Source organism: Castor canadensis, chromosome 1 (genome assembly GCF_047511655.1).
Source record: "Castor canadensis chromosome 1, mCasCan1.hap1v2, whole genome shotgun sequence".
NCBI lineage: Eukaryota > Metazoa > Chordata > Mammalia > Rodentia > Castoridae > Castor > Castor canadensis.
In genome coordinates this window covers 165,410,063-165,427,516 of record NC_133386.1, presented here as the reverse complement: position 1 = coordinate 165,427,516, position 17,454 = coordinate 165,410,063, and the positions used below count along the sequence as shown (strand labels likewise).

General features: G+C 39.1%; 1 protein-coding gene across 3 annotated transcripts in view; it reads right to left on the bottom strand.

Annotated features, from left to right (window-relative positions):
• Nucleotides 1-17,454, bottom strand: part of LOC141411449 (uncharacterized) — a 146,806-nt gene that overhangs the window by 1,571 nt on the left and 127,781 nt on the right. The window lies entirely within an intron of this gene.

The window sequence follows — 17,454 nt, the reverse complement described above, 5'->3', positions numbered from 1 at the left end:
CCAAAAAATAAAGATTCATTTTTTATGAGGGGTAAATATTTGAGTAAATCATGGTAATGCTAAAAAAATATATATGGTAAGGCTTAATGATGTCTTGCAAGTGAAAGAGTTCAATATGAACCTAGAAATGCTTAACTCAGAGGAGGAATTCACATTGCCAGTGAAATGGAACCAGCCCTATGGAGGTCAGGTGGAGCTGCCATACTATTTCCTGGCAGTGCAGGAGGAATTTCTGAGTGGCCATTCTGAGGTCTAGGTGGAGATGGGGACTGGTACTTGAGACATTCCAAAGGGAAGGCCTCACAAGCACCCCTAGAGTTGGCTGGAGAATGACATGTGTCAAGTTGCTTGGACCTCATGCTTTAAGTGCCTACATTATCTAACTGTGCTCAAGAGGTTCTCAACTGGAGGACCACTCTCAAGCCGACTTATGCCCTCCATCCCATTCCTGGATAATTATGCATAAAGTTTGATTAGCCTGGAGCAGGTTTGGAACCAAATGTGACATTTGTGATCATGAATTGATGCATGAGATAGAAGATGTTTGCTTCAAGAATACTTACGTGCTTTGAAACTAGATTTGAGGAAACCAGGGTTTTATCTTTTAAGAACTTTCGGTAGAAGGAAAGAGAACAGGAAAAGGCCCTAAAACTCAGGCCAAATGATCCAGGCCTGAAAGGACAGAAATCTTGTCCAGAGACAAGACTTGGAAAGGAACCGGATCCATGGAAGAGGCCAGGACAGAGCTGACAAAGTTTTGCTCCCCAGTGAAGGCCACAGCAACCTCCTGCCCATTCTGTTCATGGAGAGGGTCTCTGCTGCACCTCTGCCATTTTAGATTAGGATAAGTGAAGTTAGGAAAAATGGACCCAGTAAAAATTAGTACTAAGCCCATTTATCCATTTAGCCCAGTACCACACTTGCAAAAGTTAATGATTACTACCTGGACTAAGTTCTTGAATATCAGAAAAATCTGCAAGCAATTGTTGCATCTTAGTAGGTGAGGCAGAAGCAAAAGAGGATGTCCACCGTGACTCAGGGAGTAAAGATACCATCAGCAAATAACTGCTGTTTATTCAATCTTTCCTTTAGAACTAGCCTGTCTTTTATAGTACCACCTGAACACCTGTCTTTCAAAAAAAGACTTTATGTAGTATAGATTTGTTTTATGCCGTTAACAACATTATCTTTGTAATTATTTTAACCTGTAAGGAATGCTGGGAATATCTGCTGTATGTTAACTTTTTACAGCTTCTTTTTGAGAGACAACATTAAAAAAAAAAAAAAAAAAAGCAATGGAATAAAAGTCCCCCTAACAATCTAAAGTATTGCTGCAAGGGCCAGATCTGTTAAATGGTTTCGTAGGAGACATTCAGCAAATGTGTGGTCAGTGACTCTCTCTTACTCAATCAGATACATCATAGTCACATGCTTGGTGGTTTATGTTGATCTGAGATTTATTTTGTTAAACTCTCTCTCTGTTGCTGTTCGTTCTCGTTCTGTTCTGTTTTGTTTTTAAAGTCTTGCTGTGGTCTCTTTGTGGCAGAAGTGTTTCATGCATGGCAGCAGGCCTGTTGCTTTTTTATGGTGATTCCCTTTGAAAATGTAAGTAAATGTCTGTGGCCTTGTTCTCTCTATGGTAAAGATATTATTCACCATGTAAAACAAGAAAAAATATTTATTGTATTTTAGTATATTTATATAATTATGTTATTGAAAAAAATTGGCATTAAAACTTAACCGCATCAGAAGCCTATTGTAAATACAAGTTCTATTTAAGTGTACCAATTAACATATAATATATGTTTTAAATATAGAATTTTTAATGTTTTTAAATATATTTTCAAAGTACATAAAATCTGGGGGTTCTGGGTTTTTTTCTCTTCACTGTAAAACAAACATGAAAACGTGTTTTATTATAAATACGTGTGTTCTTTGTTTTAAGACAAACCTGACTAGTAATAGGACAATTGAATAGCCCTCCAGAGAGGATGCTTATTTCATAGCATGGGGAGGCCAATCCTGCAGTCTGTGAGCTTCTGAGAAGCTCTAGGATTGGGCCTGTCTTCCACGGTGGAAGACAGGAGTGTCATTTTCTAGGACACTTGAAAGTTTTCCCCTTTGAAGTGACATATTTTCATCAAATGCCAAACCATGTATCCTAGCAACATCAGGATCCATGAATTAGGGCTGGCTGGCTCTATTTGATTATAAAATAACTGTTAAAAAATCAAAATAGGTTTACTTAGGAATAATGAGAATAAATTGACCCAAATTTAGAAAGGCAATGACTAAAAAAAATACAGAAATTCAATATTTGGAGATAGGTCATATACTCTCAGGAAACAATTCCATTTGCAAATATATATTTGTATTCGTTGTGCTGATTTGATTTTTGTATATGGAGCACGCAGATTTTATATCATAGTACCCATGATCTAACAGATTGCTGGGGTTTCTAAAAAGATTTGCCTCCGTGATGGCTGCCAAGCCGCTGGGTAATTTAGTTAAAGTATTTAAAGTTATCACTGAATCTTAGGGAAATAAATGGAAGGATTTTAAATTAGAGAAAGGGCCATTAAGGAAAAAAAACATCTGCTCCTACTCTTCAGACTCCCCATTTGAACACTGACAACCCAGAACGTGGTGAACTATATCTGTGCGATGTATCATTTCTATTTCAAACATACACACATGGTTTCCTCTTGTATTGTCTTATAAATAAGGATCAGGGAAGTCATAACAAACATTGGCTTGTGTTGTGTATATGGAAGAACAGATCAAATAAGATGAATTACTCTATTCTAGTCTGTCCAGTGAATTTGCAGAGTACTCTAAACTCTTAAGAGAAACTCTTGACTGCCAGTCATGACAGCCCAGCCATGGACTTAGAACTTTTTGGTATATTTCAGGCTTAATCAATTTTCTTAGTGATGAAGACTAAGATATTTTTGACAGGGTTGAGTAATAAGAAGTGAGAATTAAATGTGGCACCCAAATTACTTGAAGTTAAAGGAGTTTGGTACATAAGAAGTTTTCATTAGAAGATGAGGTCAGAGAAACAACAAAAAAAATGAAGGCATCTACTAAATTAGCCAACTTAGAATTAACAGAAGTAACCAATTTGTATTGTGTTTATTGGGTAAGTGCTTGAACCTGTTTAATCATTAAGAAGCTTGGAAATTACTTAGATCATTGATCTATTGCTTTCTACCATATTAGTAACCCTCTGTGGTCATTAGATACATCTGTGAGGTCTTTTATTATCTTTACTAATTCTATGAATAATATCATAATCATGAGTGAGAATTTGAACTAAATCTTAGAATGAATCAGTTAAAATTTTTTCATTCATTTAAATAGTTACCAGACTCAAAAATTTTAAACACCTTTAGAACTGCAACAAAAACCTTCAGGCCTTGCCTAAATTCAGCCAGCACTCCCAGCAGCATTGGAGCTTAAGCCTAATACCTGTTTCTATCATGTTCTACCATCAAGTGTATTCTATAGTCAGTTATAGGGAAATGGCTGCACTTTTGGTAAGCCATTATTAAGAATGTTGATTGGAACAAGAAATTACTTACATAAATATAGATAGATGAAATATTTAAAGAACCACCCATGGATTTGATCCATCCTCCAAATATTGATCAGCACAATTAGTGCTTGATTGGACATAGGCCACTCTTTTAGCTAAAGGTTAACTGCTGTTTTAAAGGTTGGTTGTTTGGTTGGGTGGGGGGGTGGGGAATGGGGGTAGGGAGAATGGTTGGGAATCTGACTCTTGTTGGTTACATTGAGCTAACTAGTGGCTGGTGAACTCACCTGAGAGCCAAGTATAGTAACCAGAGTAGGCACAACCACTCCAAACCAGCTCCTACATGTACAGCCCAGTTAGTAAAATCCCCACCCACTTCTATCCAGTCTTTTGAGCGTCTTCATCCGTTCTCTCAATTCTAGCTATGGTACTCTGTAGAAAAAAAAATGCAACTGCCTTGCTTTTTGATGTCATTGGATGCAGTAAATTACCTAAACATTAACAGAGAAAATACTGTGGCTTTTACACATTATATCCATCATTAACAAAAACTATTCATGTGACATTATATAGGATTTCCATAGGCCTTTACCATTAACACCTTTTAAAATTTTGTAGACACAAACCATTAGCTCAGGAGCTCCCTAACTGGCCTTTGCTTTGCCAAACAACAACAACCCTGTGTGCTTGGTAAGGGCAGTAGGATGGAATTGTAAAGACTAGCCTTCCAATTAATAAATCCTACCACACACACACACACTAAAGAAGACCTTTACATTCATTATACCTTTAAGTCTGAGCTGCTGTTTTGTTTTGTTTTGTTTTTTTAACCTGGCAGAACAAAAGTACTTTCCTTTGGAAAAAATTAACTCTCTGTCCTCAAAAAAATTTATTTAAAATGTGCTGTAGTGAGTGATAGGACCTGTCTTAAGCATGTAAATGACCAAAAAGAGCTTGAAATGTGCACTCTACCTTTAGAAAGGACAGAAGGATGCTTCTGCAGCACTGCACTTTTGTATTGGATTCTCTTTCAAATGGTTCCTTAGAAATCAAGAGCTGGTGTGAGTACAATGGCTGAACCCAGGGGAGATATTTTTTTTTTGCCAAGCTTAAGTGCTTACATTTTGGAAAAATCCATAGCAAGTACTGCAGTGCACATCCAAATTTACTTAGTCAAGCTACATATTTCATCGAGCCCCAACATTTAAAAACTAGTTTCTAAAGTTGGATTTGGTGCTTGTCAAAAGGGAAAAGGGAAGAAAGCCTTAAACAGCAGAGACCTGCAAAAGACACTAAGCAGTGTTTACTTGGGGGTAGCAGTACCATGCTCTTCTGTCATTGGATGAACTCAGTGATTCTCAAAGTGTGGGCTCCAACCACCAGCAGCAGCATCTCTGAGAACTCATCAGAAATGCACATTTCAGGTCCCTCCCTAGACTCACTGAATCAAAACAATCTTTACTTTAACAAGCTCTCCAGGTGATTCTGTGCCCAAACTTGAAAGTCACTGGACAAGGGACTAAACAATCACCCTCCCATTTGTTCTTCTAGATAATAGAAAGCTAGCACAGCCCAAGAATTTGTACTACAAATTCTGAGTTCTGATCCTAGCCATGATATTTCCTCTTTCCAAAGCCCTGAAATCATCATTCAAACCATCTAGATTTCTATTTCCTAAAACAAAAGAGCAACAGGTGCTTAAGAAGTGAACCAATGCTTAGTGTTCCACTGATGATTTGAAAGCAAGTATAGAAATACAGGTCAGAAAAGCTCACTTCGGTTTATAGTCAATAATTTTTTTTCCTTTCAAAGCAACAGCAGTAGTGGACTTAAAACCCAGAGTGTATATGCATTTGCAATGTATTCAAAAAGTACTTCAGGAAGTAAGGAGCAACATGCATCATTACTAAGGAAAAGATTATTCCTTTTGGGAAGCTGGGCTCTGCACATGCCAACACTGCTCTGTCTCTGTAAAATAGTTATATTGGCCATAAATTAAGTAAGCATCCTGAATTATCAGCTATTAAAATTCAGCTGAAGACTCCTAGGTTCACCCCTCCAGAATGACCAGATTGTAAATACAAAGGCCTTCCCCAGTTTTTGTGGCATATCTTTTCCTGATTGCAGGAACTGGGTTTTGGAAATGAAGATCTGAACATTATCTATTCCCATCTCCATCCCATCTTTGTATGTGTGTATGTCTGTATGTGGATACTCCCTGCACATTTTAGATTTCAAACATCATTTGAAGATTTTTTGTTCAGAGGCGAAGGGAGGGTGTCCAGATTTGTTTCCCTCCCATTAGGCAATCTGGAAAACTAAATTCTAATGAACCAGGCTTAGGCACCAAGAGTCCTGGTACTTTAGTCATTAACTAGGCTGGCAAACCCATTTTGGGTCTCTGAGCCTCTAAACCCTCATCCATCCCAGGAAGCAGCTGAACTGGACTGCCATTCTTCCTACTTCACCGTCTATAGTAACAAGAGATTAGAGATTTCTGAAGCACTTAAAGGCTGGGAACATTCTGAGATAGCTCACTGTCTATCTCCTTCCTCCCTCCATCATTAATGCCCTAATTTCTTGGCCTTTCCCACAAGATTGAAATCAAGGGGCATCTTGGGTCAGGATGGGAGTCGAGGCAGGGGTGTGCCTCCAGTATGGTTTTTACTATATGCAACTATAAAAATGTTGCCAACTCTGTGACAGTCAGAAAATACCTTGAGGAAGATGATCAACTGTTCTTCAAGGTATACACTTTTTCTCCCTCGTTCTCAACTTACTTTCAAATGTTACTTACCTACTGGCAATGTGACTTACCTATGATTTATTTCTCTTATGCATGTCATCTTACATGGTACATGGCAAAGAGAGATCCAGTATTTTTTTTTTTTTGTCAGGAAGCCCTAGATTAAACTGCAGGATTTGCATCCTGTTGAGTCACTGTTTAGAACTCTCTGGGACAAAATGGTCTTGCATCTTTGTTCCTGTACGCTATGTACTTTCTCCAAGGACGTACAGCTCTCAGCTTGCCTCATTGATACCTTCACACACTTTACATAGATTCTGTTCTTGAGAGGATGGCCTTGAGGACAAGGGTGTCTCATGATAAATCATAGGAAGGTCATTCTAGTGAAGCTTTGGCCAGTTTAGGAGACAAACCTCACTGTCATACTAGTGAATTCCTCATTCCAGCCACTGACTTTAGCTTATTTCTGGTTCAGAGTCCCTTTAGCCTGCATCTCTGAGAAATCTATATTTTCTTTCTAAGTCATTCCATTTCTGCTCCCACTCATGCCCAGCTTCCCTTCTGATGACTTTGAGGCTCTGTTTCCTCTCAGATCCAATTCATCACCTCTCATAGGGTACATAGTATGATAGCTAAGGTTACAGATTTTGGAACCTAACCCCTGGGTCTCTGATACTAGAACTGTGTGACTATGGGAACATCACTTACCTTCTCTGTACCTCAGTTTTCTCACCTGTACAACATAGATAAAAATACTATCACATACCTCAAGATTTTGTGAGAATCAATGATGCCATACATAAAGCACCTAAAAATGTGATGTCTTCATAGAAAAGCCTCAAGAAGTTTTTACAAACTCTGAGTAGTCACTTTGCTGATGGATGATAAACTGAGCTCACCTTACATAGGTTTCAAACCCTTGTCTAATGTTTTCTGATTCCTGGGAGGGATTCCATATTGTCTGTGTAAACATTTGGGGCTACTTTTTCTTATCTGGAAGACTCAGGCAACTTCTGTTTACTCCACCAGCAATACTGCTTGGCAATTAAGCCATGGCCACTACACACACTTAGGCAAATGGAGGAGATACACTACAATAAAAGGTATTTTTCTAGACTGCACATTACAAACAAAGCCCATTATCCTTAAGTGTCCATCCAAGCTGAATGGTGATGACTGAGGCCAGAGAGGAATGAATGAACTCATGTAGTCTGAAAGAGGAACAGAGCCACAGTGACATTCCTGAAAATAGCCATGGCATCAGGAAAACATTGCCTCAACCTTGTGCCTCATCCTAGACAGGCATCAACCCATTCCATAGTGATGGGGACTAGAGTGAACTATCAGCAGGCAGTGTTCCAGGCACCTTATGCAGATTAACCCACTTCACAGCAATCCATATACTAGGTGCTATACCAGTACTCTTGTTTTAGAGATAAGGAAACTAAGGTACAGAAAAATTGATTAAGTTGCCAAAGGTCACAATACTAGTGAGCAGCAGAACAGGGGCAGGAATTCATGCAGTCTGCATCTGGAGCCACTTTCCTAACTACTGCAAAACTGAAAGACTGTGAAGGTCACTGGGAAAATACAGAAGCAAAAAGAATGGAAAATAAGTAGTTACTTGTCAAAGATGATTTGGGCTTCAATCGAAAAGGCAGATTGCTGGTGGTGCTTATCATTTTTTAGCTTTCAAGAGAGCACTCAGTAACTAGTTCTTTAAGGGTGAACATGGAAACAGGCTCATACAATGTGAGGCCTCCTCCTAAAGTAGGCACAACACTGCTGTGTGCTGAGCAATCTGAGGGCAGGATTCCTACAGCTTTGTGCCAGCTGTTCCTAATACCTGAAGATGGGGCAACTGTCATTCCTTCACCTCAGAGCAGACCTGTGAGTTACTGGGATTTGGCAGATAGGAACCACTTGGTAAACTCAGGAATAGCCCATCTTCCCTAGATCAGTACTTTGCCAAGTTATTTTGTGTTTGAGACTGATGGAAAAGAGAAGGAATAATGACCGAAACCCTGCTAGGTCTTCAAAAGTCTTAGATATCAGTACTGGCCATCTCTCCCCAACTCTTCCGAATATGACATACATCACTAACTCCTCTTTATCCTCAGATTCCTTCTCAAGGTCATGCTTCGTGTATCACTGCCAACTAAATAGAGAATGACTCAAAAGACAAACTAGTTTGCTCTCTTAGTTCCCCAGTTTCTTGAGAACATATTTGATAGGTGGTAGGGTAGATCAGGCAGCAAAGTCAAACTGCTCCCTGAGGTTGAGCAGAAGTTAGGTGTGAAAGGGTAAGCATGTACTATAGACATGTCCCTTGCAAGTGGGATCCATGGACATCAGAGAGACTATCCATATTCAAGAAGCCAGTGAAGGGTGATCATCCTAGGAACTGGTTGAACACAAGGACAAGAGTGTGGCAATAAACAATATCATATCCCTACTTTGTACCAGATGTCATGCTAAATGTTTTGCATGCTATGCAAAATACTCATCAACCACAAGACAGGTACAAATTTAGAGACAAGGAAAATGAAAACACAGGAGCCTAAATAACTCACCTAACGTCACACAGTTAACAAATCATATGGTCAGATTAGGAATCACATCTTTATTATCCCAAAGCCTCAGTCTTAACACAATGGTTCTGAATTCATACTGGTACATTTGAATCCTATAGAGAACTTAAAAAAATTACTTATACCCAGGTTCAACCGCAGATGAATTAAAATTAAATCTCTGGGAGTGGAGTCCAGACACACATATTTTTTTAAATCTTCCCACTGATTCTGTGGACCAACCAGGATAGAACTGCTACCCTAGATTCTTCTTCCTCTGGGTAAACAGGCATCAAAGATAACAGAAAATTCTTCTCATAGAAGTAAGGTACTAACCTGATGTCTGGGACTTGGGGCATAGAATTTTAATGACTGGGATTTAACTAGGCAGGACCCTAGTCCTAAGTGAAATCAAATACAATTAGCACAACCTTAGGAACAAGATACTAGAATCAACATTCAGAATCACATGGGACTACCAGAAAGTCCAGGCTGACACTGAACTCCTGAACCAAGACCCTTAAAGCCCTGCAGATTCTCTGTGATCAGAAACAGCACAGGCACCAGAGGCAATGGAAGACTGAGTCTACAGATGAGGGTCCACCAGCCCAGGCATGGGAAGAATAGAGCCCTATGGCTTCTCAAAGTCCAGTCATCACCAACTTGTAATGTAGGGTGATGTTTTGTAGGGTGATAGCAACACACTCCTACATGTCATTTCACTTACGCTTGCCTTAATCAGCTGGACTGTGAAGAACTTTAAAAAATTCAAGCAAAGAGAAGAAAAATAATCTATCTTGATTATTTGGAGTGTTTTCTCTGTTTTCAGAAGTGATCATTAAATTGATATTTGGCTTTGTCTTCTGTTCCTTCTAACATTTTTATCTATTCCCCACCCCTACCTCAAACTGCCAAGAATGCAGTAGTCACGTCAGTCACACAGTAGGAAAAAAAAATCTCTTAATCTCACAGTCCCTCCCTGGAGGGCTTCTTTAAGCTACAATGCAGGACATGCCTGGCTTAACCAGACCACAGGACTAATTGAATTTGGCATATGCTCTGCGTCAGCAGGCACAAGAGTGCTAAAGCCCCAGGTCAGCTGGTGAGAGGGTAAGTGGGCAAATGCCTGGCTTCTTCTCCATGCTTTCAGAATAGGAATCTGAGCCCCAGTAATCACTAGCCTATGGGACCAGAGGCTATTCTGGGCCTTCCCTTATCCAGTGGAAACTTAGGGCTGGTGTCATCTGAATCTGCCAAGGAGCATCCAATTTCACCCTTATCCAGGACATGTCCCTAGAGGAAATGGGAGCAAGTCAAGGAGACCAAAATGCAGGTGTCAGAACTTTCCTTTGTTTTTATTTCTGGGTTGTTTCATCTTTTCCTTCCATTTGCAGCTCATCTTTCTAACACTCCACTTCAGTTGTTCATAACATCTCACCAGAAGCATCATAGCAGCCTTCCAGAGGTCTCACTACCAGCCAGCTATTAACCCTGACCCCTATCAATCTAGTCTCCCATGAAAGCTGATTGATCTCCCTGAAAGTTCAATGGAAATAATGAGCATGAAAACATCATGTAACAGGTCATACAAGTTGTAACACCCATCTACACACATATGTACTGATTTGGCAGAAAAGACAGGATGCAATACTTATTTGAAGGTGACTATACAGGGATAAAGTCCAGTGCTTTTGCAAGGGATGAAAAAAAACAGACTGAGGGTTTATTAAGACACAAGGTTAAAAATTGGTGCACACGATTTTGGAACCTTCAAATGAGTCTCCCACAAAAGCATTCAGAGTGGCCTTGTTTGCTTGGTGATTGATTGTATATCAGTGAGAAATACAGAGTATAGCTCTAATTAGGCCCATTTCTCATGGAACTATGGCTGAGATCATTCACTGAGCACTAGCATAACCAGAATATAAATTCAGAGGTCATGTGCTTTCCAATGTGCAATATTGATACAGATATATTTCTATGGATGAGTGGATGGATAGATGGATGGATGGATGAATGGATGATATGATTTTCTTCACTTTAACATGTTGAAGGGATCCTAATTTCTCACAGAGCACGAATTAGTTGACTGGCACTTAAGGATCCAACACTATGTGCTCATGCAACCTCTTTATAAAGTTAACTGTTGCCAGGTATTGCATTAGATTGATGATAAGCTGACTAATACAGAACATATTTATACTAAAAAACTTTGCATTCATTTAAATTCAGATTTCACTGGGTGCCCTGCAGTTTTCATCCAACATCTGGCAACCCTTCCCAAGCAGTGGTTGTTTCATGTGTACCCTCTGGTTTTACTCCGTCCACCCCAAAGTATAAAATTCAGTGCTTCTTTGTGTTTTCCACACAGAATTCACTCTCACAAGTCATTAATGAGCAATGTACACTTTACAGAAAATGTCTTAGTAAACCTGGAAAATGGAGTTTACATTTCACAATAGCCAACATTTTGCTTTAAATTTAAAAGTTCTTATTTAAAATGGCTTTGTGAGGGCTGAGGGTGTAGCTCAGTGGAAGAGCACTTGGTTAGCCTAGCGTGCATGAGACCCTGGGGTCAATCCCTAGCAAAAAAAGACTTCATGAGTCTTTTTTGGGGGGGTAGGACTGGGGTTTGAGCTCAGAGCTTCATGCTTGCAAAGCAGGTGCTCTACTGCTTGAGCCAGTTCATTTTTGCTCTGGTTATTTTGGAGATGGTTTCTCATAACTATTTGTCTAACCTAGCCTCAAGCCATAATCCTCCTAATCTCAGCTTTTCAAGCAGCTAGGTTTACAGGTGTGAGTCAATGGCACCTAGCAAGCCTCTGTTCTTCATTTAAAAAAAGTCACTATGTGTTCTTGTGATCCTACTTCCCTACAGAGCACTCAATCCAATCTCCTGCTCTCACTCTCCTATGCAGAGAAGTTTCCAAGCTCCAAATCTAGACATTAGCCCAAGGCTCATTCGTACACCATTATGGACTTTCCTAAACAACTTTTCGATTAAGCAAGTCTCTCTATAAAGGAATTTTCTCCCCCAAAAGATGAAAAAGGTCTTAGGTGTTTCAGAATCTTCGAAGAACTCCATGGGGCCTTCAGAATTTTCCCAGGAAAAAGTAATTACTCCCAGTAGTTATTTGTATAGGTGATTGGCTCCCTTATTGTACCCTATGCTCTTCAAGGCCATTTCCATTCACCTATGTGCCCACCACAATCCATCTAGCTATGTACCAGAAAGCAAGGGACAAGTGTCTATTAAATTGAATGATTCAGCATAAGGCCACATTTTAACTGTATTTACCTGTAAGTGGCTACAAAATAGTTAACAGTAGCACAAAGAATGTATCCCAATAATCAGAAAAACCTACTTAAAATTTTAAGTGAGTAATTCTCCACCACAGTTGCATGTTGGACATCTAAGGAGTTTTTTAAAAATCATGATATCTAGACACATACCCCCTATTCCAGATCAAATGAATCAGAAACCGTGGGGGGTGAAACTGGCATTAAGATGATTTTGAAAGCTACTAGGTGATTTATCAGGCAGGCAAGGCTGAAAACTATGGCAGTTGTTGGAGATTTGAAGCAATATTCTTCTCTGGGTCTAGTTCATGACATAGAGGGGAGAACAGGATATTATGGGAAAGACTTGTAGGTTTCTTTTGGTTTTTTCCTTTTGTACTTGCTTTATTGTTTACACAGTGCTTTCAAACATGTTCACATATTCATGCACATCCCACATTCACAACAAAGTCTGGCCATGAAGAACAAGGTGGTTCCAGAAGTGCTATGCAAATATATTACCTGGGATTTGGCTGGATTGGATATTGCTTCACCAGGATCCCAACTCCACTTCCACTGCTTTGGATTCTGGTTTCACCAAGAAGTCAATAACTTGGCACTTTAAGAGTACGAAAGAATAAAGAGCTTGCTAAAATAGAATTGGCAAGTTTTCCACACCTCTACCTCTACCACACACCAACCTGAACTGACCATTCAGAGGAAGACGAAGGGAATAGTTTCTTCCTGGTTTGGATACATTAAGCTTGAAGCTCTTCCAGGCATTGTGAAATAGAATTCCTTTCAGTATATGTGACTATAAAGAGATGGGTTCTTGACATGGAGACAGAGAAATAAGGATGAGCATGTACAGAGAGAAAACTGCCTGGGAATTAGCAGATTGGAATCTTTGACCTTACTCTGCCCCTTTCCGGTCATATGGCTGGTCAAGTCCTCCTCTCTTCTTTCTTCTCCTTTGCAAAGGTAGTATCTTAATCCATTTGTGCTGCTATACAGAATATCCAAGAGTTGGTGATTTATAAAAAACAGAAATTTGTTTCTTGTAGTTCTGGAGGCTGGGAAGTCCAAGATCAAGGCACCAGCAGGTTCAACTGCCTGGTAAGAGTTACTTTCTGCTTCTAAAATGGTGCTTTGATGTTGTATCTTCCAAAGCAGAGGAACACAGCAAAAGAGACAGAGGGTGAAAAGGAACCAAACTCCCTCTGTTGAGCCTTATTATAATGATAAGTTATTCATTAAAGCTGAGTCCTCACAACTGAAACAATCCCAAAATGTCCCACCTCCCAATACTGTTACATTGGGGATTAAATTTCCAACATATAAATTTTGAAGGACACTTTCAGGCCATCACAAGGAGGCTGTTGAATCTGATGACCTTAAGGTTCCACTGGGCTCTAAATACTCCATAGATTCTAAGTCTTGAAGCAGTACATGAGACATCTGTTGAGACTGTATGAAACATTTCTAAGAAGCGAAGGCCTTCCCCAAAGCACCACTTGCACATGTGCACAGATAATGCATTGAGAGACCAGTCCCAGTTCTGCCTTGCACTGGCAGTACATTCTGGAAAAAGTCATGTTCCTCCTCTGAGTCTTAGTCTTGTCAGCTGAAGTACGAAAGTAAATCTAAATCACTCTACTGCTTAGGGATGTCAGGTGCCTGAGTGGCTGAGAGTTCTTGTCAGAATGAATGTGAAATCTGAATATAGGACAACAGTCAAACATGAAGAGGTTAAAGAACAAGAAAATACCATTGTCTAGGACAGATAAATGAACAAGCCACAAATGTAAACAGAAAGGAAGAAAGAAGAAAGGAAGGAAAGAAAGGTGAGAGAGAAAGAATTTACAAATAAAATTATAGATCTATGATATTCAATCAAGGAAAATGTCTATAATTACATTTTAATTTACATAGAAAGCATATCACATTTCAGAAAAAAATCTAAACTCTTCACAAGAATAAGCATGTTCTTTGCAAAATCCACTCCCGTTTTTTTTAAAAAAGGTCTTTTTTTTTTTCCAGCAAGCCAATATGACTTCTGTTTGTTTTGTTTTTGAAACAGACACTCACAAACTTTTTTCTGACTGGCCTTGAACTCTCAATCCCTCCTGCCTCTGCCTCTTCAGTAGCTGAGATTACAGACATGTATCACCATGCTCAGTTCAACATAACTTTTTCCAGAAGAGTGCTAACTAGGTAAATAAGCCCATATTTTTTAAATTTTAAGTCAGGGTCTCAGTAAGGTACTCAGGTTGGCCTCAGACTTGCTATGTAGCCCAGGTAGCCCTTGACCCACCCAGGTAAGCTGGACTTATAGGCATGTGGTAGCAGGCCCAATTCACCAGTTTTTACTGACAACCACCATGCCTCAAAATCTTAGGTCTCATTTTTTATTTTAGTTCTTTTGTCATTTGGTCTTTTAAAGAGACATTTTAAGGAATTTAAATTTGAGATGTGCCCTTTTTACTTTGGTACTTGAGGCCCTTTGACCTGGACTCACCTAGAGCTTCAGGCCTCGCCCCCCACTGTTCTCTTACACATACCCGGGAGTCCACAGTCATTGAACTAACCACTGCCTGCTTTCCATCTACATGCTGCCTTTCCTGCCCCTGGCTCTTTGTCCTTTCCTACTCCTGTTTTTGCACACCTAAGTCCTTCAAGACTCAACTCGAATTCCATTTTCTCCTTAAAACCTCTTTTGATTTCCTAAGCTAGGAACAATCAAACACTTTGTCCTGAAATGCCCACCTTACATTATTTTTATCTCTTTAGTGGTACTTAGAATTTTTAGTCCTTTACTAATATTTCTAGAATACAACTTTCTTTTTTTTTTCTTTTATTCATATGTGCATACAATGTTTGGGTCATTTCTCCCCCCTTCCCCTCACCCCCTCCCTTACCTTCCTCCTGCCCCCTCCCTCTCCCCTCCACCCCCTCACTACCCAGCAGAAACTATTTTGCCCTTATCTCTAATTTTGTCGGAGAGTATAAGCAGTAATAAGAAGGAACGAGGGTTTTTGCTAGTTGAGATAAGGATAGCTATACAGGGAGCTGACTTGCATTGCTTTGTGTACATGTGTGTTACCTTCTAAATTAATTCTTCTCGAACAAACCTTTTCTCTAGTTTCTGGTTCCCTTCTCCTATTGGCCTCTGTCGCTTTAAAGTATCTGCATTAGTTTCTCTGTGTTGAGGGCAACAAATGCTATATAGTTTTTTAGGTGTCTTACCTATCCTCATACCTCCCAAGTGTGCTCTCGCTTTATCATGTGATCAAAGTCCAAATCCCCTTGTTGTGTTTGCCCTTGATCTAATGTCAGCATATGAGGGAGAACATATGATTTTTGGTCTTTTGGACCAGGCTAACCTCACTCAGAATTATGTTCTCCAGTTCCATCCATGTACCTGCAAATGATAACATTTCATTCTTCTTCATGGCTGCATAAAATTCCATTGTGTATAAATACCACATTTTCTTCTTGAGAGCAAGGTCTGTGTCAAAGGCAGTGCACAAGTGTTTAGGAGGCCGGGGCTTAGCTGTCACACAGACTTGGGTTTGAATCTTGGCTCTGCTGTTGGTTATTTGACTTCTTCAGGTAGGTTACTTAAATTCTTACCTTCAGCTTATTCCTTTATAAAATATTAATGGCACATGCATCAGAAGGTTAGGCTGTGACCTGGTGAAATCATATGTTAAGCTCAAGATTTCACCCTATCAAGTGGTTAGGCTGGCTCTGTGATCTATGCTCTTGACCACTGTGCTACATACACTGTCTCTATCGTATACATGTTACTTATCTTCATCTGTAAGTCAAATTCATTCCCTTACAGAAACTGGCACACTTTTGGCATAAGGTAGATGCTCACAAAATAATGATTTGAATAAAATGACCTGATATTTAACTTCACCCTGTTTGATGTATCTTTGCTGGTCTATGAATGGTGCATTTGTAGTGAGCCATTAAACATCTGCTGACTCTGGAGGCTTCTTTCCACAATCCCTGTGCCTGAGCCTGAGGTACATTGCATTAGCTCCTGTAAGAAAAGATTTCTTTTAAAAAATTATTCTCTTTCCAAGGAAACATCAATAATACTAAAGACATTAAAATATTTCAGAGGCAAAATAATGGAAGAGAAAAGATGACTATTTTGTTGTGTGACCCTATGCAAGTCAGTTCATGTGTCTTAGAAATCTCACATCTATAAAATGATGGTTAGGCATGATGATCCTTAAGCTGTAACACAGGTTAGAAGAAAACATAGGTTTTCTTTCTTCTTTTGATACCTCGTGATGTGCCTTAAGGCACACAGGATGCAGAAATGTAATTTGATCTATATAGAAATGTATTTGTGAAATGCAAAGAATAAAACAGAAATAAAGGCATGCTTGCTTATATAATTATTTTTTCCATTAATACTCATAAATTTGCCTAGTATTATTAGTAATAGCACCTCCTATAAAATTAACAATACTTCTGCATTTAGAGAAGGCTTTTTGAGATTTTGAAAAGGCTTTTACCCCCATTGTTAAGAAGTCTCCAGAATACTGAGAAATACTACAACAAAAACCATAAAAGACAGATGCATAAAAGACTGAATTTTATCTGTAAATCTAGCATTTAGTAGGTATCCATCATCACTTAGTTCTATAAAGAAACTTAAAAGACACATCCTAAATTCAAAACTACTGCCACCTAAAAACTAAGACATGTAAACTTTTGCAGCTACAAACTAAGAGTATGAAAATACTTAAAACATTAGCCTTTCTAAAACATCCTGGGAACCAGGCAACAGCCCAAAAGGTCATTCCAGGGCTTTCTGCCTTAATACTAATCTCTTCCACTTGTGATACCCTAAAGCTTCTAGAACATTTCTCCTATGTCTCTTAATTTAATACTTACAATGAACACACACATACACACATCACCACCTCTACCAATTCCATGTTATTTTACAGATAGGCCAATTCAGAACTATAAAAAGTCTTCATTCAAGCATTAGTGTCATGATAATGTAAGATTCAAGTCCAAGTCTTCTGACTCCCAATCCTGCTTCCTGTCATTTATCTGAGCTTATTTGATCTCGGTTGATAAGTGGTGATTAGAAGGGTAAGTGAGGGGCTCTGGTGGTTTTGTTTAAAGTCAGGGAGAGTAAGAAGAGCAGGTGTATTTTGACAAGGCAGGAAAACCCAGGTACATGGAAGAAAATAAGCTTAACCTTAGTGGTTAAACTTAATATTTTTAATTGAATAGACATTTTTACCTCCATTTATAGGTAAGGAAACTGAGGCTCAGATAGATTAGTC